This window comes from Canis lupus, chromosome 10 (genome assembly GCF_048164855.1).
Source record: "Canis lupus baileyi chromosome 10, mCanLup2.hap1, whole genome shotgun sequence".
NCBI classification, from domain to species: domain Eukaryota; kingdom Metazoa; phylum Chordata; class Mammalia; order Carnivora; family Canidae; genus Canis; species Canis lupus.
Genome location: NC_132847.1, coordinates 48768109 through 48792741, shown reverse-complemented (window position 1 = coordinate 48792741; position 24633 = coordinate 48768109). Strand labels below are relative to the sequence as shown.

Here is a 24633-nt window from a genome sequence, read left to right as displayed (position 1 = left end):
GCTGAAGTGACTCCAGGGACAAATCATGATCTTAAACTTTATGTAAGGTAATAAATTTGCATGCATTATCAGAAAAAAAAAGTACCTATCAATGGATATCATCCATACGCCACCAATCCTTGTTGGGATATGAGGATGAAATGCCTAGGAGTATATCTTGGTCTTATGGCAAGCTTTATAGATCCAATTTAATTGTTTTAGTCCAGAGAAATCTCAGTGCTGCTTCATCTTGAAAGAAAAAATATAATAAAAATTTAGAGTGCTTTCTTCTCATAAGATTTGATGATATGTCACAAATATGACCTGATTTTACTTCACAGGGTCATTGAGCTTTAAGTATCAAATACTTTATTCTCATATTACTGATGGGGAAAACTGTAAATTTCATAAACTTTCATAAGGGGACACAGTCAGTTGATAGAGAAACTCAAAACTGAACTCAGATAAGACCAGACATTCTAAAAAAAAAAAAAAAAAAAGACCAGACATTCTGACTTTTCTTCTGTGGGTCTTTAAAATGTCTTAATATAGGGCACCTGAGTAGCTCAGTCCTGGGATTGAGCCCCACAGTGGACTCCCTGATCAGCAGGTGAATTTGATTCTCCCTCTTCCTTTGCCCCTCCCCATCACTTTCTCCTGCTTTCTCTCTCTTAAATAAATAAATAAAATCTTCTAAAAATGCCTTAATATATATTTCAGTACTCAGCTTTTAAATACTTGGCACTATGGATCCTGTTGCTTTCTTTTGTAAACCAGAGAGAGAGAGAGAGAGAGAGAGAAACCTAGTTTCATAAGAAATTAAGTATAATTATTATATGCATGTTTCACCACTCTGCATTGTAAACTCCATTTACTTAGATTTTCAGTTATGAGAACTGAGTTACCTTAGTGACAAATGCCTCTCATTCCAAAGGGCTTTTAATGTGGGGGTGTGTGTAGGGGTGCAGCAGAAATACATCCAGTTGAACATAACTGGATGGTAGCTGCATCAATATCTCAATGATGATAATAACCTTTGAAATACATGAAAAATTATTCTAAATAAAGGAATCTCCATTAAATCAGTTTATTTATGTTAATGCATTAAATAATCACAAAATTGTGATTATATGGGAAAGAGAAAAATAATAATTTTGGTAGGCTTAACACTTAAAATATCATTTATCATGTGTTACACTTTGTGTGTATATATACTTAATTCTCATTCTCTTTAAGTAGGTTTGTCTTCATGAGCTTGACCAAATTCTACCTATACCAATATTTCTGATTCTTGACTCTGGAAAGAAGGCAAGTATAAGGAAAACACAAAGCTATATGACTTACAGTTGGTCTTGGAATTATTTTTCAGGAAGAGATTATGATTAGTTTCTTTAATCCAAGGGGCAATGGAAGGCCCTTTGGGAAAATTACTGGTTGGTTCAGAAAAACTCAAGAATAAGGATTGCTAATAAATTTCTATTAGTTTTGATATTTTAACAATATTTCCTTATTTTTATAATAATGTAGAAAATAGTTCTCACTGTATTTGATTCATTAAGACCTTGTTAAGCCATAAATGTCTATATATTTTAAATATTATTTCAAATACTTACCTTAATTCCAGATAAGTATTTATTGAGATAGTAAATACTCCAATTCTTTATGCATCAATTTTCTCCTTCTAAGATAAAAAAATGGGATCCAGATAAGATGTCCTGTTACCTGCAATCAAGTTTGTACTACAGGCAAGGAACTCCAGAAATACAAATATGGGTGTTACACAAGAATGAGACAGAGATAGCTGTCCCTTCTTCCATCCTGCATTCAATTTAGAAAGCTCAAAGACATGAGACAACATACAGTTACTAAGTTGAGGACATTAATGGGGCTCCTGGATGGCACAGCTGGTTGAGTGAATGACTCTTGGTTTTGGCTCAGGTCGTGATCTCAGGATCTGAAATTGAGCCCCAAATCTGGCTCCAAGCTTAGTATCAAGTCGACTTAAGACTCTCACTCCCTCTCCCTTTGTCCCCCCTGCACACACTTGTTCCCTCTCTCAAATAATCTTTTTTTTTTAAAAAAAGGATTCTCTTCCTGTCTCTCCACCTCTCCCCCCTGCTCTTGCTGTATCGCATTCTCTCTCTAAAATAATAAAAAATGAATAAAAGTAAATAAATTGAGGATATTAATACCAGTTACTTGACTAATTCTAGGTATAACAAAGCTTTATGAATTCTTACATTTTTAAAAAACATTTTTGAATAGGGACTTGAACTCATAACCCTGAGATCAAGACCTGAGTTGATATCAAGAGTTGCATGCTCAAGAGGAACTTCTCTTCCTTCCTTCCATCCTCCCTTTGCATGCATTCTCTTTCTCTCTCTCTAATTTTGGAAGGTATCTTTGGTAAAACACTTGTTTTTTTTTTTTTTTTTTCCGGAAGTAAATATGTGTTTACCACAACTTAAGTATTCTCAAACGAAAATTCAATTATGTCACTGAAGATACAAATCAGCACTACTAAACATAAAGATCCTGAATTTCAAACCAATTTGAGGTGCTATAAAGTAGCTTCAAAAATAGTATACCAAATTCACAGAAGATATACATGATATTATCCTTCCCTACCATCATCACAGAATATGGAGTCATAGATGAGATACCAAGTTTTATGCATTAATATTTGTGACCTGAGGAAAATTGAATCTTTCTTATGATTTAATTTTGATCAGAGTTTTCCTGTCTGAACATAACTTCTCCCAAGGTTTTTATTTCATTCACCAGAAGGGCCCCGCTGCTTCTCCTATAGGAATAATTCTCTAAACCAACCAATAAACTGCTCAAAGTATGCTCTCAATTTCTAAGCTTTTAAAATAGAAACCAATTTACTTGGGGTACAGCAAACAAAGCAACATAGTCACCTCCTCATTATATTTTTCCAAGGTAGGATATTTTTACCCAACTGAACAGCATGGGACTAGGGGTTCTCTGAAGCAGAAAACAGCAAATGTGAAGACATATGCTCTTCGCCAGCACATCCCAGATTTCTGGACTTACAGAGTCAGTAATTGTTGTCTAGGTGAAGGCACAAAAAGCCCGACTTCCTCTTTTTTTTTTATTTATGATAGTCACAGAGAGAGAGAGAGAGAGAATGAGAGAGAGAGAGGTAGACACATAGGCAGGGGGAGAAGGAGGCTCCATGCACCGGGAGCCAGACGTGGGATTTGATCCTGGGTCTCCAGGATCGCGCCCTGGGCCAAAGGCAGGCGCTAAACCACTGCGCCACCCAGGGATCCCAAAGCCTGACTTCCTAACTCTTCTTTAGTCTACAACAGCTCTGTCAGCTGGTGTGACACATTAAATGTATACTTCTAAATATTAGAAATTGAGAAAGTTTAGCAACTGGTCAACTCCCAGCATGCTATGACCACATGAAGGAGATTAGCAATGACACTTGGGAGGTTCCTTTCTCATTCTTTTTTACAAATTATCTTTTGTAAACGGTTTCAATTAGAAGTAGTTTGATACCAAAGAAGCAGAACCACCATGAGTGATATGAAATAATTCCTATAAGATATTATAGGAATTATATCTAACACAATCCATGGAAATGCTTGCCTCTGCATATGGTGGTACACATGAAGTGCCTTGTAAGTTATGAGGAATAGCAATCAGGAAGAGAAAATGAGCATGAGGCAGCAGCAAATAAGGGCAAAGTGGCAGCCACAGGGGCAAACAGAAACTACCTTCAATCTCAGTGACACAGGTAACCTGTATAAAAATAGGAAGCCTTACAATGAAGCTGCCCAGGTACATGGCCCAGAAAATAAAGATGCCAAAGGAGACCCAATGGAAGCAAAGTCCCACCTGAAAAAAGTGAGTCAGTACCTCAATGCCAATTCACCTGTGGCAGAGGTATCTGGTGTTCTACATCAACCTTCAGTATGTCATAAGTGAGGCTTCACTTCTACCTTTCAAACTCATACAAATTTTTCTTTTGGCCAACCCTAACCTGAGACAACACACAGATGGCCAACCCTAACCTGAGACAACACAGAGAAGGAGATTTGAGAATAACTTTTGACCTACCTGGCCTCCAGATAAAACACTGGAGTTAATCTTATTAAATTGACATCCATGGATCCATATTTAATTCCAAGTAGAGGGGCACCTGGGTGGTTCAATCAGTTAAGCATCTGCCTTTGGTTCAGGCCATGGTCTCAGGGTCCTAGAATGGAGCCCCAAGTCAGGCTCCTTGCTGGGTGGGAAGTTGGCTTCTCCCTCTTCCCCTGACCCTCCCACTGCTCATGCTCTCTCTCTTGCCCTCTCTCTCTCTCTCTCTATCATAAATAAATAAACAAACAAATAAAATCTTTAAAGAATAATTCCAAGTAGCGACATTAATAAAAACCATAACTTCTGCCCAGCTTGATCCAAACATCCATATACAATTAAAGATGTCACTCCCCATGGCGAGAAATTAAATTCCCTATGTCATTATAGCAAATTCTGGGGGCTGTTCATTTCTCTTCTAGCAAAGTCACACACACCCTTTTCTTGGTGAATCTCCTTTCCAATCAGTGCTTAATTCTAACACAAGAGTAGCCAGGAAGCTGTAAATTGAATTTGTTTGAATCAAATCCATGTACTCACAGACTTTGAATTTGGTTTTCATTTTATTTCAAATTTTGGTCCTGTAGCTACAAGAGATAAAATGTTTGTTTTTGTTTTTTGTTTTGTTTTGTTTTTCCTTGAGGACAGTCTTAGGAGGTTTCTACTCCTTTACCTGGACTTTGTTCTGGGAATCAAAAGCACAGAAATGACACTTTCCCCAGAGTGTTCCAGCATATTTAGAAGTAACCAACCAATGCCATTATTCTATTTTTTACCTGTGGCAACAAATATTTGGTCACCCAAAGACTTTTTATATACACTTGATTGAAGGTATCTACAGGTTATAATTTAAGTAATTTTTGTCATGTATGTCATAAATTCTTAGTGTCCCCTTTTTTAGTGTCAACAGGGACACTAATGCTTTTAATCTAATCAGAAAATTCCATTCCATATAACCTAGAAGTAATACACATAACCTACCCCAAAAGTTACTTTCCCCTGGAACCACTTTGCTTACCAATTTCAGCTGAACTTTGATCAAGGAAGCACAATCATTAGAATAGTATGGAATAAACCATTTATTGTAGGGATTAGATTTTACATAGTGCAAACTGGTGAAGAATTCTACAGAATGCTTTTCTTTCTGTGCCTCGTTGTGGCCCTAAAATCACTAAATATCTGCAGGGCCAAATGTCAGGAAGCTAATCTAGACAGAAGGCAGGAAGAAGAGTAAGGACAGAGTAGAACCCATGAAGACAAACCAACACCTGTGTCTGTCTCTCATCAGTTCCGACCTCCATAACACAGGTGATCTGTGAAAGAAGGTCTTTGCCACAGAACTGCATTCAAGCCTGGTCAGGATTCAGGAAACCTACAGGAAGGAATCCAGGCAGGAACTGAATTGTACTCTCCTTCCTTTCTTCCCTTCAATTCCTGTTGTTTTTCTCTAGAGAATTGCTCTCAGAGGATGATGGCATAAATAGTGAAGAGTCTAAGCTCTTAAACCATCTTATTTTCACTGAAGTTTTCTGTCTTTGTTTCAGATCCAAAATCAAATATCCTATCTGCCTTTTCTAACATTTGCTAAGAAAACAGAACCTTGCATTGGTTTGTACGGTTATGATTTTGAGATTCTAGTATTTACATGCTGAAATGCCAAAGGAATATAAACTAGAACATGCTTGTGGAAAAATGCTGCCCATTTCTTCCAGTGTAAAAAAGAATAATCTTATCTTTTTCACTAGTTATAGAGCACAGGTATTAGCTTGAAATAATAAGGGGCTTCTAAGATGTATAAATAAACTAGCAAAGCTTATCTTCATAGGATTTTAAATAATTTGATGGTCTGTAAGTGTCCTGAAAATAAGGAGTTTAAAAATTCTACACATAAAATTCATTGCAAGGGGTCTGGGCACCAGCTGAATGCTAGACTTATTGAATGGAATTATAGGTGTGATACAAGATATAATAAATTACTATGATTAAAGTCATATTTGAAACATCTACCTACTAAAGGGGAAAAAATGAAGCAAGAAATTAGCCAGCTAGAACTAATTAATAAATCAAACAACACAAGTATTAATTTAGCACTGAAATTATTAATATATGGCATTGTGTGAGAATTTTAAAAAGTGCTGGATATAGTTCCTGCCTTCAAGTTGGCTCCAATTCATATAGGAAGTAATAAACTGAATGTAGCAATGAAATATACTTTACAATGTACTTCTTCAAGATCTCACTTTGTCTGCTAGCTGGATGATTCCCTCGTCTGCTTTGGAGCTGATGTAATTTTCACTGAAGAGAAGACATCTCTTTTATGCTATGTCAGAACAGAGTCTCAGTTTTGTTTGCTTTTCGAAATAAAAAAGTGAGAAATCAACTTTGTGAAAAAAACATATACTTGAGCTTGTACTTAAATTTGTTTTTCTTTTTCCTTAAAGAGATAGAAGGACCTCAAGATAAAAAGAAGTGGTTTCTATATAAATAGTTGTGTCTCAAAGCAGCACATCAAGACTTGGCCTCTTCGATCTCAGTGCTAACAAAGTGACACCACTGGCCTTTGGTGATTTGTGGCAGTCACTGCATTTCAACTGTCTGAAACCAACACTACCTTCCAGCATCCTCCTCTTAAACAAGAAAAGCCATTTATCAGCTCTGCCTGATGAGGCCTGAGATGATGCAAAGCTTCAGCTGGCTTGTAAACCTTGTGGTGCTTGGACCAAGTTCAGCACTTCTACTCAGCAAATTTTCAGCACAGGTTAGTGTTAGATGCACACTCTCATTCTTTGGACAGTTCAGATAATAATTTTTGGTGTGTTTATGTACACTTGAACATAAGGTGTACATCAGGTTTATGTACACCTGAACCAAATGAATGTTGAAAGCAAATTACTAGTGTAACAATTTATGTGTGGCCCATGAATTTCCTAAGCATTGTACAATATGGAAGCAGTGGGAAACTGAGAAAGAAAAATGCATTGTGTTAAAATATAAAGGACGGTGTCAGAGATAAGAGACCCAAAGGCTCATATAAGAGTTAAAACGTTGTTTTTGTGTGTGCTTGGAGAATAGCAGGTAGTATCCTTCAGGCTTTTACTATTTGTACTGGTTGAAGTTGATTTATATTTATATATTACTTCAGTGTGGTTATTTCTGTTTTAAGCAGAGAAGTGGAAAAACTCCTGATAGAATCAAAGAAATCAATTTAGTAAGTTTTTTAGATTATATACTATTTTTCCAACACTGTGAGAGATTTTAAAAAGAATATAATCACGGTGTACATGTAAAATCCTCCTGGATTTTAAAAAGCCTACAAACTTGGTAGACATTCAAGGTTAATAAGCATCAAAATGCAGAGTTAAAAAAAATAAAAGACCAAAATACGTGGTTCTGAGAAGATACATGCTTTTCTCAGGGAAGGTTTCCATTAGGAAATGGGCCTTGAAATATATACTGACTTAGCAGCTATAAGGTCACATTGAGGATATTAATTGCCTGTTGGAGTTGCCATGCCACAGGTATCAAGAGTGAGCAGCAGATGAAGAAGAAATCAAGAGAAAGCCCCAGCAACAGGACAGAGCATGAGGTCAAGGCATAGGTCTCTTTCATGGGTATGGCTTTTTTTTTTTTTTTTTTTTTTTTCCATAACAACCCACAACTTTGGGTCCTGCACTGGATTTGTGTCCTCTTAGGTCACCAGTCTTCTCCCTTCAGACATGTGACCAATCCCTGGAATGTCTTCCATCAGTGAACTTCCTCAAAAGGCTACCTCCAGATAGCTGGGAACCACTATTGCCTGTTTTCAATCCGTTTTCTCTGTATTTTCCTCAAAAGCTCTAAATAGAGAATTCTCAGCACCCATGCACTCAGATGGTGCCTAATAAATATTTACTGAATAAGGTGTTTAAAGGAGTGACGAGTCTCTATCATTCTAATGGAGTTTTTATTCTATAATCTTCCCTTGGGGGTCAGTCCACCATGCTCTGGGCTTTAAAATGTCGCTTTGAATCAGGGATTGGGATGCTGGCTGGAAAGGAAGAGGAAATGAATTAATTAGTGGGCACCAAAGTTAGAGTCTTTGATGCCTGAAGGACCCTCTTAGAACCCTGAATCTTGAATTGTGACAAAACCTTTCTATCCACGCAAAACCCCATTTGGCAAAATATATGGTTGTACTAGACACTGTTGGTGCCCAGTTAGATGGTTTTCGCTACACTGATGTGTCCATCTCTAGTTGCTAAAATTGTCAGCTGCCAAATATCCACAGACGCACACTTCCCTTGAGAATGGTCCATGCATCCTAGCCGCCTCTCAGAGAGAGGCCTGGGAAGCTAGGTCTTCCTCCCAAAGAAAGGTCTGCAACCAGTACTAACTTGCAAGGAGTGCAAACACTGCCCCTATTTTGCCTGAAAGAGGAACTAGTCTGCAGTGCCTTTCAGGCTCCAGAGTTCTCTGACAGACAGATGTTAGGCTTCAGTTGGACCAGTGATTGTCACATTGTAGTGTGTAACAGAATCCCCTGCCCCGGGCTTGTGAAAACACCGATTACTGGATCCCACACCCAGAGTTTCCGATTCGGTAGATCTGGGCCTGACAATCCGCATTTTAGCAGGTTCTCACATAATACTGATACCGTCAATCTGGGAACCACATCTTGAAAACTGCTGAGCTGGACCCATAGCTTTATCTAGTTCCTCCCCTTGTCTTTACCTGCTTCACTTCCTCTCGCTTTCTCCCCAGAGCACTTTCTCAATGATTCATTAGCATAAGAATCCCTCACTCAGTTTCTACTTTTAAGGAACCTGACCTAATAAATAATCTAGGCTGTAGTAGACCTATGAGACTTTAAAACAATATCTTTTTGCATATGTATGTATATATACGAGATGAAAAGGTTTGGGAAATGGAAAAAATGTGCCACCTAAATTTATGGAGGGTTCATGGGCTCTTTGTACACGTGAAGTCACATTAACAGTCATAGCCAATGTTTCTTTAGCTTAACAGTTCTTCCTGGAATTACTTCTGTGACTCTTGCTCAGCGGGCATCAGCACCAGTGCACTGAAGCATCCGTAGTTGCTAAGGGACGTGAAGCTTAAAGAGAAGTATGGGAAGGAGAGATAGGAGTGAAATCCTCTCTCCCATTTGTGTTAACCCTGTTAGAAGGATCACAAAGCACTGTGAGAGGTGACTCCACATTTCACAGAGCTTATTGAAACTGTTCTTGCAGAAATGAATGTCAGCCCTCTTTTCCTCAAACCTGGAGCTCAATCAGTGCAAGAACATAGAAAAGTCACGGTACTGTTCTCAAACTCAGCCTTCCTTCCTGGGTCATGCTTATTTGACTCTCTCTTTTTAATCCCAGGCTGCGTTTTCACAGGAGTCCTCATTGCTCATGTGAACATATTTCGTAAGGATTCACCCTTATGATTTCTCTAAGTCTCCCTGAGATTCAGACTCGGAACCACTATATAAACTTGGTTTGTTCCAGAAACTGGACTTTATAGCTTCTTCTCTGTAAAGTGTTGCCTTATGAGGATTCTCCTGATTTAAAAAAAATCTAGATAGAAGATAAAGAGAGGGTAAAACTTGTTATGTATATATGTGTGCATGTATATGTGTGTGTGTATATATATACCCAGAATACCATGTATGTGTGTGTGTGTGTGTGTATCCAGAATACCAGAACCCTTTTCCATTATTTTTTTGGTTGTCAGTACCATGTTTAGTAAGTGAAACATGAATTTTAAAACCCCAAAAGGCAGCTCACTATTTCTTATATGATGACTACATAAGGCTCTGTGTCCACTTCAAGATCCAGTGGCTAATAGCAAATCTCCCACTCCTCATATGGCAAGAACTCTTAGAAATTACTGCCTTATATTAAAGAGAGGCACAAAGCAGCAGAAATGTAATTTGGGCTCAAATGGAGTATGGAGTATGGAGGAACTCTTAATATCAAAAAAAATAAATAAATAAAAAAATAAAATAAAAAAAAATAAAAAAAAAAATAAAAAAATAAAAGAAAAAAAGAAAAAGAAAAGAAAAGAAAAGAAAAAAAAGGTAAATCCCTGCAACATTAGTGTGTTTTTGTTCGGTTGTTCAGTTGTTTTTTTTGTTTTTGTTTTTAACTTTTTGCGACTTACTATAAACTTTCCTCTGGACAAACATTTAGGAGCCAGCATAACATCAATTAATTTCCAAATTAATTAATATATATTTGGTTGCACAACTTTCAAAGCTGAAAACCACTTCTCCTGGGGGGAAAGCACATGTTCTCATGCCATTCTAAGAGATCCACTGAAATCACTAAAATATACTTGTTACCAGAGAAAAGGGGCCTTGGTATAACTCAGAATTTGATTACATATAATTTTGTTTCCAACATTCTTAAACCTGAGCCAGGATTGGAAGACCTAACCATTCTGTGACATTTGAAGGCTCTAATCAGGTGACAAAGAGACTCACCCTTCTGAACAACTTGCTATATAAATGAGAATAATTTCACTACTTGTGACATTTAGCAAGTTTTTGTGTCTTAACCACCAGCAGTTTTCTTGCCCTTATTTAAAAGTAATTTGTGGTTATATACTCCGTTTATATAGTGAATATGATACCCCATAATAGTTGAATATTCCTTCACATAGATTATAAAGATCCATAATTTAGGGTTTGGAGGAGTGATGTTAGGTTGTCATGGAGTAATTTATAAAGTAAAAGTAAATATTTAATGAAATATTATATTGACAAATAAGTCTTTTTCCATGTTTCAGAGAGTTTGTGAAAACCTCAGTGTCTCCCAACAAAGTACATGAACACAAGAATGTGACTTTGAATCTTCACCCTCTCCAACTCTTTAGGTGTTAAGTCTAAGTCTAAACCATGCTGGAGTTGTTACCTTGTTTATTTTGTCTTTCAGAGGCTGGTTTAAAGGAGCCAGTCTTTATTTAATTGAAATAAATTCTAAATTTAGTTTCTGTATAAACTTCTAACAGATTATGATGTGCTACTCCCTAGGATCTACTCAAGAAGAAACAGGATTAAATTATGAAAAGTATGAGGAAATAATTTAAAATGTCAACTTAGTTCTAGTTGCTTTGGGAAGTATTTTGATGTTTCAGCTTACTGGTTCAGTGAAAATATATTTGATGTTCATCATTACTGTTCATAAGCACAGTGCAGGGAAACATGAATTGTCCCTTTTATAGAATGGGATCAAGGAATAAGATCTCTGGGCTGGGCAGGTGGTATCGAGACATTATTATTTCATGGCATGCAATAAGCCTAGTCTGAATTTCACCAAATGTGGCAAAATCTACTCCCTAAATTTGGAAACTAGCTTAATTTGCTTAATTTCATTTCAGATGTGTTGTTATATAAGGTAATGTGACAAAGACCTTTTTTTTTTTTTTTTTTGACAAAGACTTTTTATTACTTCTCTTCTCCAATGAATTTATAAATAAGTGGATTTAGGAAATCTCCCAAGTCCATGAAAGACCCTTCAAATAGTTTACTCCTAGAATTTGCAAGTATAATAAGCAGAGTTCTCACCACAAAACTTGAAAGCGCAATCGTTTTTTAGATAGGATTCTATACAAATTAGTGAACAATTGTTTGTATCAAAGAAAATGGGAGTCAAACCAAACATTGACTTGCTGCTACTAGTTGGTCACATTGTTATTCTTTAAATAAGCCCAACTGTGATGATACTCCTTTATGTAGTGGATCCAGATTATTTAGAGGGACTTCACTAGTATCATACTGAACATGACTTAGGGGCACCTGGGTGGCTCGGTGGTTGAGTGTCTGCCTTTGGCTCAGGGCGTGATCCAGAGGTCCTGGGATTGAGTCCCACATCAGGTTCCCTGTGAGGAGCCTGCTTCTCCCTCTGCCTATGTCTCTGCCTCTCTCTCTGTGTCTCTCATGAATAAATAAATAAAACCCGTTTAAAAAAATGAAATAATAACAATCAATGCTATTCAATAATGCCTATCTTTTAGACTCATAGTTAATGAAATGGAACATAATGAGCTTGTCAAAAAAAAGAAAGCACTTCCTTTTTTAAAATAGTCTAAAACTCTAAACTACTATTTAGAATGTTAATTTTCAAGCCATATGTAATGCCCAAAATAACTAATTGTGAATCTGATGACTTTATAATGTAGCTCATAACTTTGTTATTTTAGGAGATATTTAAATATTTTAAAGATAACAAATGTATCATCCTTCTGAAAAGACTGTAATTTTATAAATAGAAGTATATATTTCATTTAATTCTAAAGACAGGCTATGATTGATAAAAACAAATATCAATGACACATATTATTTCCTATCATTGTACTACTTATTTCCTTAGAGATTATAAAACTGAATAGTTAAAGATGAAAAATAAATCATACAATTATTTCAAGGATAGTGATTCTATTTCTTTCTGAGAAACATGTAAAATATTTCCATACCTCTGCAAAATGTTAAAAAATCATGTATTAAATATTGATCATGCATCAAGGACTGATACAGGGATAAAATTCATGGTCTTTACTTTCAGGGAGTTTTCAGTTTAGTAAAAAAGGAATAAAATAGACTTAAAATGGAAAAAGCTAATGAATAAAAGAGAGTAATACAATGACATACAGAAGCAAAAACCATTAGAGATTTTCTGGTAAATTTAAAGAATGCTTTACAAAGGAAGTGAATGGTATTTGTGCTTAGAAAGGCAGTATGCTTTATAAACTTGGATTATGGTTCTTGGCCACTGAGGTTAGAGTTACAGCTTTGCTACTTATAAGCTGTGTGATGAGCCAAATAACAAGTAACAATCTTTCTGTCACTCAGGAACTGAGATGAGAGTAATAGCACCTTTTTCAGGGTTTTGTGGGATTTAATGCATCTAAACACATAAAATACTTAGGAGTGTGATTGACACATAATATTGTTTATGTAATTAATAATATTTGAAGGATGAGGAAGTTTGTTGTGGGGATAAACATGGGGAGAATACCCCCAAACAAAATCAGCAGTACCGACAAAGGTAAGGAGTTAAGACGTTTCCTAATCCATGAAGGATCCTTCATCCATAGAGTAGTTTGAGGATTTTATCCTAAGGGTATATGTGTCCAGGAATCACTGAACAATTTTCTGGCATGTTAAGAAGCTTTTCTTGGGACCACTTTGAAGTGAAAATTGGGGGATGTTGAGATTTTAGTTGGAGAGACCAGTTTGTAAACTGTTGTGATAGATAGCACAGAGGTGCTATCTCTGTAAGGGGGTAATGATGAAAAATTAAAGGTAAAAGGGAGATTTTGTAGGCAGAATAAAGTAAACATGATGACTCTTCAGAACTAGGAGTAAAGGAAAAAATAAGAATATAGGAAATATTTATTTCCTGTCTATTTTTATTTTAAAGGCATAAGTAGAAAACTAGGATGAAATTTTAATTACCAATAAAACAATGAGAAAGGATGGAACTGTGACTCATAAAGCTTTAAAAAAATATTTGAAAGAAAGCACATTAGCTTGCCCAGGCTGCTGTAACAAAATACCACAGCTGAATGGTTTAACACAGAAACTTATTTACTTACAGTTTTGGAAGCTGAAAGTCCAAGATCAAAGTTCTGGACAATTTGGTTTCTGTTGAGAACACTTCTCCTGGCTTGCAGATGGCTGGCTGCCTTCTCAGTGTGTCCTCACTTTGCAGAGAGAGGGGGGGAGTTCTGATGTCTCTAATTGTAAGGGCATGAGCCCTTTCAGATTGTAGCCCTACTTTATGACCTCATCTAACCTTTACCACCTCCTCACAGGCCCTTTCCCCAAAAACAATGATATTGGAAGTTAGCATTGGAAGTTAGAACTTCAACATAAAAATTTTGTGGAGACCAGTTCAATCTAGCAGAAGGGCTGACTGAATTACCTTTTTAAACTTAAAGTTTCTTTTTTTAGTAGTTATTGTTTAGAAAAGAGAGTATACTGGATGGAAACTTCATCCTGGAATAAAATTTGAATTATGTAACTTAATATTTTGTACATATAGTTTATTCACTTACATGAGTTCAATCATGTAAATTGAAAAATTGTACAACTTAATCATTTTGTACAATTGGGACATTGAAAAGAATGAGAGTTTAAAATGTTTCTTTGTAAATTCAAAAACTTTTAAGCTAGATGAAGAGAAAGAATTTGTGAGTAAAATGTTTCTTTGTAAATTCGAAAACTTTTAAGCTAGACGCAGAGAAAGAATTTGTGAGTAAATGCCATAATTGATAAATTTAAGGCATTTTGAATTGGAAAGGACGATTGGATGCATCAATTTAAATTAATACTGTCTGCCACTTTACAAAAGGAGGAAGGGAAGCACAGAGACATTAGATCATGATCTAATCACATAGTCAATGGTAGCATTAGAACCAGCCCTAAAACCAGAATTCCTTTTCTCCTAGTCAAGTGTTCTGGCCAGCACATGTCATGAAGCTCTAGCTAAATTATGGGTATTTTGATATGAAATCTCTATTTCTTGCTAATCGAGCATTGCAAATACTACCCAAAATATTTATTTTAAATGCTCTTTCAACCACATTTCATCTGCTGTTTGAATGTTTTGAAAACAAATAAAATCATTATGATGTTGATTTAATTACTTCTTTTAATGTCATTATCAGGGGATTCTACATTTCTATTATAAAGGGAGATATTAGGTTTTCTCCACTGATAAAATTGATATTAATATGGATCATATTTATAGACTTTGGGAAATAACAAAATATGCTGCTTCTTGTTTTCATCTATCATGGAACTAAAATCAAGCTTATGCTTTATGTAGTTCCTACAGTTGCTGACACAACCCATTGGGAGTTAGTGTTCCCAATAAAGAGTCCACAGAGGTAGTCCTCTGTCATTCATGGCCTTCTTTCTTGAGCAATCCTGCAGCTAGAATTAGTCAACTCTTCCCCCACCCCCCCCTTTGGAGACAGGAAAGATGAAAAGGCATTTATGTTTTGAACTCAGAACCATTTTAACCTGGCAACGTTGAATTTTTCATTTTCCCTGTCAAATATAAATGAAAAAAAAGATGAAATTCATAATTTATATCGAATATTATACAAGCTTATGGAAATGAAAGCAGGGCATAAGCACTTCTATTAAATATATATTTTAAATTGCTTAAACTTACCAGATGTCAGAACAAATGTCAGAGGCCCATCAGAAGCCAGGGACTCTCACTGGCTTTGAAGAGTTGATTGTTTATCATCTCCTCTCAACACCTCTGTTCCCAATTGCACTTTTGCTGATGTCACAGTGGCACCTTGAGATTGGCCATAGCGGGAGTACTTAGGCCATGGACATTGAAAAATGCTACAAATCAGGATTGTACTATTATTATTATTTACTGTTATTGTTGTTATTATTATTTCACTTTTTTAGAGAGCTGGTTTATCAGCACATCACTGCCCCTAATCCATAGTACCCGGTACAATACTGCACAAACTCTTTCTCAGCTTGACAATGAGCTCAGAATTCTGTTACTTAACGTATGTATTAAATAAATAAAAGAGAGATGTTTCATCAATTTCTAATGCTATGATAGAAACCAGGGTTGTGGAGACTTCACTCTGAGACTTAGCAAACAGTACCAAAATTCTTATCTTATTCTACCTTCTGTAGTCATCCACTTTATTGGAATAAAAGAGCGACTAAGGAGGATAGAAGAACATTTGAATTTTACTTTTGCTTTATTTAAAGAAGAAATTTTTAAGGAGGATTTATTTATACCTATTATGTCCATAATAAGAATAATACCCAATATTTGTAGGCAGCTTTGTTCTCTACAATAGCTAAGATAAACTTTCCCTGCTCCCAGAGCAGCCTTGTTAGGCAGATATTACTGTTCCTATTTCATATATGAATATATAGAGACTTATAAAATGATATACAACATCAAATTCAGAATTTTGTTTTAAGATTTGTTTGTTTATTTGAAAGGGTGGGGCAGAGGGAGATAGAGAGAGAGAGAGAGAGAATCCTCAGGCAGACTCCCCACCCTGAGCAGAGAATCTTACTTGGGCTCCGTCCCAGGACTCTGAGATCATGACCCAATCCGAAATCAAGAGCTGGATGCTCAACAGACTGAGCCATCCAGGGGCCCCAACAAATTTAGAATTTCTATCTCTATCTCCAGTGTTTTTTCCACTATCCCAATCATTAATTACATACATTATGTAAACTATGTTATTCTGGGTATACAGAGAGATAGTCAAATTCTTACGAGTAACTGACACTCTCTTTCCCATTGAACAATATTGTGACAGAGTAAAACAAAATACAGAAAATAAGCAGACTTTCCCCAAGAGTCCACATCAGAGTAAAATTTGCTGTTCCTAAAATTTCATAAAGTATTGGCATATTCAGACCATAGCCCAAATGTGTGTGCTTATGTGTGCGCGAACATGTGTTTGTGTCTGTGTAGGGGCTGGCATATAGGCATTACTTGGACATGTTAGAAATAGGACTTATAGTTTCTTCTTCATTTCTACATTGATGAAATATTTCAGATTTTTAATCTGTTTTGAGACAAATTTCAAAACTCAACTGATACTCTGTGTTCTGCCATGAAGGACATATTCCTCTTATACTCCTTCTTGACTCTCTTGTATGTTATTTTACAGACTAGCCTATTATGATCAAAGGTTTGCATTCCTTGAGAATTCACCCAAAAAGAAATAGCAGAAGAAAGAAAGAAAGAAAGAAAGAAAGAAAGAAAGAAGAAAGAAAGAAAGAAAATCAAATAAAGTTATCAAAATTTAAAAAAATTCATTAAATATTTTCACAATAAAAACACCTGTGAATCTATAGTCTCTATGGTAGAGAATAATTCTTGCCATTGTACAGTTACCAAAACAATTTAAACTGGGTATTATGACCCTGGAAATTCTTAGAACATGAAAAAGAATCTTCGGGAAAATAAAACCTTCAGCATTCAGAAAATTTCCAGCATACTTGATAGTAAAAGACATGGATATTAAAAATGTATAATATTCCCAACTATCTATTATGATGATTTACACCATAATTTAAGATTAGGCCATTAATGACTTCAGGGATTACTTGGTCCTTCATCCACATTTGTACGTAAGAATACTGAGGCCAGGGATGGTTGAAAGTCACAAAGTTTAGTTACTTAAGTGGGGCTCCATTCTTCCTTAATTCAGTGTTCCTTCTTCATTACTGAATGTGGCAAGACTAACATATTCATGATGTATCTGATATAAGAAATATAGATAAATTGATTACTCAGTGTCACTTAGTCAAGTATTTTCTCAAGCCAAGAAGAGACTCCTCAAGTGAGTATGTTTTCTGGAACTACAAAGAAATTTTAAAGACACATAGGGCTGCTAATCAGAAAATCTGAATTTGGTCTTGGCCTTTCTACTCATAAGCTAGGTTCTGAGTCTTTTGAACAGCTTTGAGAATTGTGAGAGTCTAATAAGAAAACGTATATGATGTTGGAAAATTGTTAAGTGCTACCTAGACAAAGCATTATGATTACTTTAAAATGTTAGATACTGGATAAACTTTAACACCTACAAAAATGCTTGCTAGAAGTGGGCTCCAGAAACTTTTCATTAAGAGTAGGAAGCCAGTACTTACCCTCCTTTTCGATTTTTAGACAAGCAATGAATTATTATTGGGAAACCAAATATCAGTCCAAATGAGCTGATGAGTAGGAGGCTAGTATTTTTTTTTTTTTTTGGGAGGGGGGGACTTTCGTCTTTAGTATATAGATATGTAACTATCACATTTATCTAAATCCTGCATTTAGTTACCATTTATAAAATAAGTGCTGCCACTGCTGCTGCTGTTTTAATCAATTTTTTTTAAAGAATCTTGTAAATGAAGATGGATAATTCTAGGTCCCCAGTTTGAGTTTCCCAGGTGTTTGTTCCCATTCTATTTAGAATTCAAAGATCTTAAACTGGGATCTAGGATTTCTTGGTCCAAGACACATGCAGCACTGTTTTCTCCCCAGTCCTGTTTGATGGTGTGGGACCTGTTAGGAACATATGCTTTCTATATTTGATTTATCTGATTGAGTTCTGACATCACTGGTGCATGGATCCTGAGTAGCCCAACCAGCTAATGGATGTGTGTCAAGTCAATTGGCAAAGAGCAAGGAGAACCAGATCTTAGACCATGCAAATATCATGTCTTCCAATGGATCCTAATATCATAATGTGCCCTTGTCCATTGTTCAAAGTGACCTCTCCCATTCCTCTTTCGTTCACATGCTTATTCCATTGTACTGTTACCTTGAATACATATGTAGCAGAGTTGTGGTTTCTCTAGCAACTAATCTAAGGAGAATGCAGCTTGTATCCTCAGTATCTAGTTAAGGAAATATTTAAAAAGGAGACAGGATAATCTAGGGATTAAGAGCACAGACCTGGGAATTAAGATCCCTTAAACTGGGGTGCTTCCTGGGTGCCTCAGTGGGTTAAGCAGCTACCTTGTCCTGGGATCAAGCCCCAGGTAGGGCTCCCTGTTCAGCAGGGTGTCTGCCCCTCCCTCTTTCTCTGTCCCTCCCTCTTCCTCTGCCTCTCCCTCTTCTTTTGCCCCTCCCCACTGCTTGCCAGTGCACTTTCTCTCAAATAAATAAAATTTAAAAAAAAAAAAAACCCTTAAACTTTGTTACTCTACTTTGAGGCAGCTAGGGTGAAGGGGGTCTCTGAGAAGAGTAGTGATTTAACCTCTCCTTGTCTTGGTTTCCTCATGTGTAAAGTATGATTAATAATAGTCCCTACCAAGTTAGGTAATAATGAGTGCAAATCTCTTTTTATAAAGTAAAAACATCTAAACAATGTTCTGCACAATGTCATTTTGAAGCCTTTTAGATTTGACATAGTATATTAGGAAAAATTCTAGTCAAATTGCTAATTTGTACATTTTTCAATTTATGAAATTGTGAAGATAAGGTTTGGAAAATAACTTTGTACTATGAATGGCATATTTATTAATATTTAGGCATGTTTAGTTTTTTCTCCTTACGAGGTAATGTCCTTGAAAAGCACCTCCTGTAAATATGTGCTAGGAAGCTTGGTTTCTAGACTAAAGTAATTTACACAATGATACATCTTACTTAATATGTCTGTGTGCTGCTTACTGAAAATCTATACAATTATTAAAGTGATGAAATGCTTTAGTCATACTGTAGTTACCTTAGCAACTTGTTGCGATGTGGATTGTAAACAACCGCCTATTTTATATTCTGAACCAACTTAAAAAAAAATTGATCATGCCATATAGACTCCTTTAAAAGGACTTAAAGAACCCATATTTGGCATTTTAGCTCATTTAGCAATATTAATTTAGCTGTAACATTCTGTAATTATGGTAATTCTATAGCTACCTTATCTAAAAATAATGTTCTTACCTCAATTACTTTTTAAAAATAAACTATTATATATTCATTTATTGAAACGAATAATACTTAGCATTCTACTCTCCAAAAGGCACTGCTCTAAGAAAAATGAATAAAGTGGTAACAAATCCCTACCTTCTTGAGTTTAGATTCCATTGGGGAAGATAGACCAAAAATGTGCCAAATACATGTTAAAAAAATAAAACAAGATAAAAATCACAGGCTTGGAAGTTGATTATGCAGGAAGGTTTACAAGAAGGTTTACAAAGGGAATGCAGGAAGTTTTATATAGAGAGAGAACTGGAAGGGCTTCTCTGGAGAGGTAATATTTGAATGAGGTGAGCAGGTCATGAGAAACTCCTGGGGGAAATTACCCCAGAAAGAGGAATAAAAACCTTACAAGATCAGGAACAGAATGAAGGCTAGGATAACTAGAGGCTAGTATAAGCTGACTAGATATGGCATAATCTGGTGTAGTTTCCAAAATTTGCTCTAGTTGTTTGCAGAAGGGATGGAGCAGAGTGGGAGCAGTGAAGGAAGGAAATCCAAGTGTGAACACTTGAGAACATTTAGGAAGAAACTGCTGGAATCTACAGAGAAATGTTGGCAACATACTCCATAACAAAAAATATAGTCATCAGCCTTTTTCAAGGTATATTTTTGAAAGCAGAATTCACAGGTCTTGAGGCCTTCCTTAAATCTAGGAACACGGGATATCTGATCTTTACAAATGGCAGTGGGCAGTGCTTCCTGGAGCAAATATCATCAATTTGAGTGTTGACATTGACTTCAAATGTCATGTCGCCCAATTTCTCAGCATCCTACCTGCAGGTAGTTAGTTATTCAATCTTTTGAATATAATTGTAAGAATATCTTTTATTTTTCTTACATTAAGGCTGAAATTTGTTACCTGGTTCTTGTCCCTTGGAAACAGGGAATGGAACAAATTTACTACTTCTTTACAAACATTCTACATTACAAACATACTACTTCTTTACAAACATTATTTCTTCTACAGTGCTATATTCTTTGGCCAGGGTTTTTTTTTTTTTTTTTTTAAAGGTATTCTGTGGAACACTGTGGTCATATAATTTGGGAAAATGCTGCATTTTATGAACTTCTCCTAAAAAAGTCACCAGTCACCTTAGCAAAATTTGAGATGTCCTTCTGTAAAGAAACTTTTTCTGTTTTGATTAACTCTACCTTCCTAAAGTATTTTCTACCATGGAACACTTAGATTCTTCTTCTTTTTTTTTTTTTTTTTTGACGTGAGACTTGTTCATATTTTAGGAAACAGTGTATGTGTCATATTCTTTGTAATTGACAATATACATCTAAAAATGTGGCAGATAATTTAAGAAAACAATTCTGATGTGGTCTCAGTAGCAGCTTTTTTGTTTTTTGTTTTTTGTTTTTTTTGGAAGAGTTTACTTATTTATTTTGGAGAGAGAGCGCAGGAGCAGGGGTGGGGAAGGGGCAGAAGGAGAAGTGGACTCCCTGAAGAGCCAGATCTGATTGTGGGGATGGATCCCAGAAACCTGGTATCATGACATGAGCCGAAATCATGAGTTGGATGTTTAACCGACTGTGCCACCCAGGCGCCCCTAGCAGCTTTTTCTTTGTGGCTTTTACTTCATGTAAACCTGAATCCATGTTCCTTTTGAAGCAGCTGAAGACTATGTTAAATGTGTTGTAACCACATTGCATCATCAGTCAGGATAAACACAGATGTCCCCTCCAGTGAAAAGTTGCCAGAGCATTTCTTCCCTATGTAGCTGATGTTTTTAGCATACAGGCTGGACCTAGAATTCTCGTTGGATTTCAACAGGAATGAAGATGTGACCAAATATCTCTCATTCTGGATTCTAGGGTTTTTTTTTTTTGGCAATGTCTTTTGTGCCATCTATCTCCTTTACATGTTCTATGTTATCCACACTCCTTATATACTTCGGTCCTGGGAAATGAATAGAATTTGAGCTTAAAAAAAAAAAAAGACAGAAATTAAGTCAGTTGACTACAGCTCTCTCCTGAGCTTCATACTGGGTTGTTAACAACAACAACAAAAAACTGAACATGGTTACACTACCAGTTTTGAATCCAGACAAAATTTAGCTATTTTATCCAAACTGAGGTCATTGGGATTGCTTTTATCAAAATAAAATATACCTTTATTATGTTTTAACCTGACATACCAGCCTCTCTCTTATTTAAAAAATATGTTCACTCAATATAAGACAATATATGTAGATTTTTCATGCTCCCTATACTCTTCTAAATTTTCTTATAAATAATTTGGTTAAAAAAGTACCTTTTTTCTATGACCATAACCTCACTCAGCCAACTGTATTTTTCAGGATTCATCCTTGCTGCCTTTTAGCAAAGCAAAACATTTGCTAGTTTCCCTTTTTAATCGGTCTCACGTCCTCTATGATTTCTCAGAGTTTTCTAAGGGTAGCCCTGAAGTCACATTTACAAGTACTTTGATAATGTAATTCTATGAACTCACCATTTAAATCCCTTTACAACTGAAGCTGGTATTCTGCAAGTTGCTATACTGGTGATGGAAGGGATATGCACAGCTAAGCAGAAGCGGAAAGGCAATTAGAAGTGAGTCATAATTAAATGATTGCAAGATGAGAACAAAAGATGGACACTTTAAAGAAAGAAGAAACTGATTAATTTAAGTGTTCAGATTTTCACAGCATCAATTATGAACAAAATAGGCATATCTCATATAAACTCCACTAAGGTTTGAGAAAACTCTGCATACAAAATACTCTGCCTCTGCCAAACTGTAAGATCACCAGCAGCACATCAACTATATTATTTTTAGGCCCTGCCATTTTCCTGACCTAACACATGCAGAATAAACAATGAAAGAGTAAGAAATTATAAAGTATGGCATTTGAAAGGAGGTCTTCCCAGTCTGAATGGTATTAGAAACCATTAGATTTACCAATTCATAAATCACTGTATATAAATGAACATTAGTGACCCAAATCATGGCATATAAGGCTCTTCTAATCATGTGTAGCTCTGACCCTTCTTATTAGTATAGGTTAGTGACATGATTAGATAAAATAGAGTTTTGATCATGAGCAAGTATTTCCATTAATATGAATAAATAAAAAATGTCAGCACTTTATATATTAGAATACTAGAATGCTAAAGACAAGTCTAATATAAAATACCAGGTACACATCCATTTAGTATGTCAGGGAGTTATTTAAACATTCACCAAGCACCTACTAAGTGCCAATGATTTTTCTAGGAAGTGGAGAAACAAATACAAATGCCCTTTTATCTCCACCCTCACAGAATTCAATAGGCAATCTGTCTAGGAGTCCAACACCCAAACAAGTACATTATAATAGTAAACAGTAAGGATAACAAGAGATGCATGCATAAGATATAGAGACAGCATTGATGGAAGATTGGAAGATGACTAACTTTATCAAGAAAGGCAGGAATATTGTATGAAAGAATATGCTGCATCTGTATTCCTATAGGGATGCATATTCTTTCAAACAACATAGAGCAAGAACTTCTTTTTCATAGTGGTTTTAAAATAGAGAAATGATACTACAGGTTATTATAGTTAAAATTAAAGAAGAATGGGAAAAATTAATTCCTTAACAAATTGAGAAGTAATCCTTAAGATAAATGAACCACACATCATAAAACCAGATAAATTAGTGTCTGCTAATCGTGAATTTTCATTTAAGAGCATGGGAGCTGTTACAGATTTCTCTTTCCTATTTAATGTTTTTCTCAAAATGTATTTACTCTTATTGATATCTATTATAAATTCATTCCTGAAACTTTAAGATATCGAATAAAGAAAATAAATACAAATTATAGTACCATCTGGATGAGGAAGCTTGAAATTTTATGAGAAGATGAGTTTTCTGATTATCTAGGTAAGTATGAAACCAATGGTAGATAAGAAGAAAGAGAAAGAAATCTTAGGTGTGCAAAGTACAGATGTGGGTAACAGGAAGGAGGGTGTCTTGAAATGTACAAAGGACTGAAAGTTTTGTGAGTAGAATTCTGGTAAATTCTTTCAAATTAGTTCTCAAAAGACCTAAAGATTTAATGGCCCAGGGAGAAATAGTTAAGTAGAAGTTACATTTCCAAGTCCAAATGTAAACCCCAAAGATTTCCTTTCTAATGCTATGGTTAAGTTAAATGGCACAAAACCATCAATGTTGTTTCCAAATATTACTGTATGCAGTTGCTGTATTTCAGGGGACATAATTATCCATAACAAGCAGTAATGGAAGCAATGTTCTATTATAGAAGCAATAAACATGTATCCTCTCTGAAAATATTTTATTTGGGGCAAAACTATCTTTGTACAAGTTAGAGTAACCGTGGTAACATTCTTAAACTACGGATCCAATCATAGAAATTTTTAGTATTTATACGTGTTTCCTGCCTGAGTTGGCAGCCAGTAATGATTGATTTCTATTTATTATAGCACTAATCTATCTTTGATCATCTCTCAGCTAAATAAAACATACAATGTCATGATATTTGATGTGGCTTTTTTTTTTTAAGACTGCTAAAGCAGATTAAATGTCCCATTCATAAGAGGCATAATGAATTTAGTGGTTTAGTTCCTTTTTAACAAAGCTTTCATAATTTTATCAAGGACATTTCAGGGTAACAAAAATTGAAGAAGAGTAAAGTTACAGGTGAAACTTAACAAGTGAGGAGGACTTTTTTGAGCTGACAAAACAACAACAACAAAAAACAGATCTAAGAATATATAAAGAACTACAGATCAATAAGAGGAGTACAAACAACCCACTAAAAAAATGAGCAATGGATATAACTAGGCATTTCACAGAAAAAGAAATACTAATACTAACACACATCTAGAGATGATGAGAATCATAACTGATCACAGAAATGAAATAAATTTTCATACAAAAGTATCATTATAGATCATTTTGATTGGCAAAAATGAAAGTCTGACATACCTCATATTGGAGATGCTGTATATCCACATGATATCTTGTATATTGCTGCTACAAATGTAAATTTGTGCAAACATTTTGGAAATGAATTCAGTATCCCCTTATATTGTTGAGCAAGCCTATCCTCTTTGATTCAACAATCCACTTGTGTA

At 35.5% G+C, this 24633-nt stretch overlaps 1 long non-coding RNA gene across 21 annotated transcripts in view; it reads right to left on the bottom strand.

Moving 5' to 3' along the window:
• LOC140641564 (uncharacterized) overlaps nt 1-15351 on the bottom strand; it is a 518379-nt gene extending 503028 nt beyond the window's left edge. For 13 of the 21 annotated variants that reach the window (XR_012038152.1, XR_012038141.1, XR_012038151.1 and 10 more), the window contains exons 1-4: nt 15258-15351; nt 13672-13779; nt 1593-1660; nt 86-228 (exon numbers count right to left, since the gene is read on the bottom strand). This is a non-coding gene — a long non-coding RNA (uncharacterized lncRNA). Of the gene's footprint in view, nt 1-85; nt 229-1592; nt 1661-13671; nt 13813-15103; nt 15131-15257 lie in introns of all 21 variants that reach the window. The other 8 variants (XR_012038142.1, XR_012038154.1, XR_012038153.1 and 5 more) reach the window with 6 other exon arrangements.
• Nucleotides 15352-24633: the final 9282 nt, after the last annotated feature.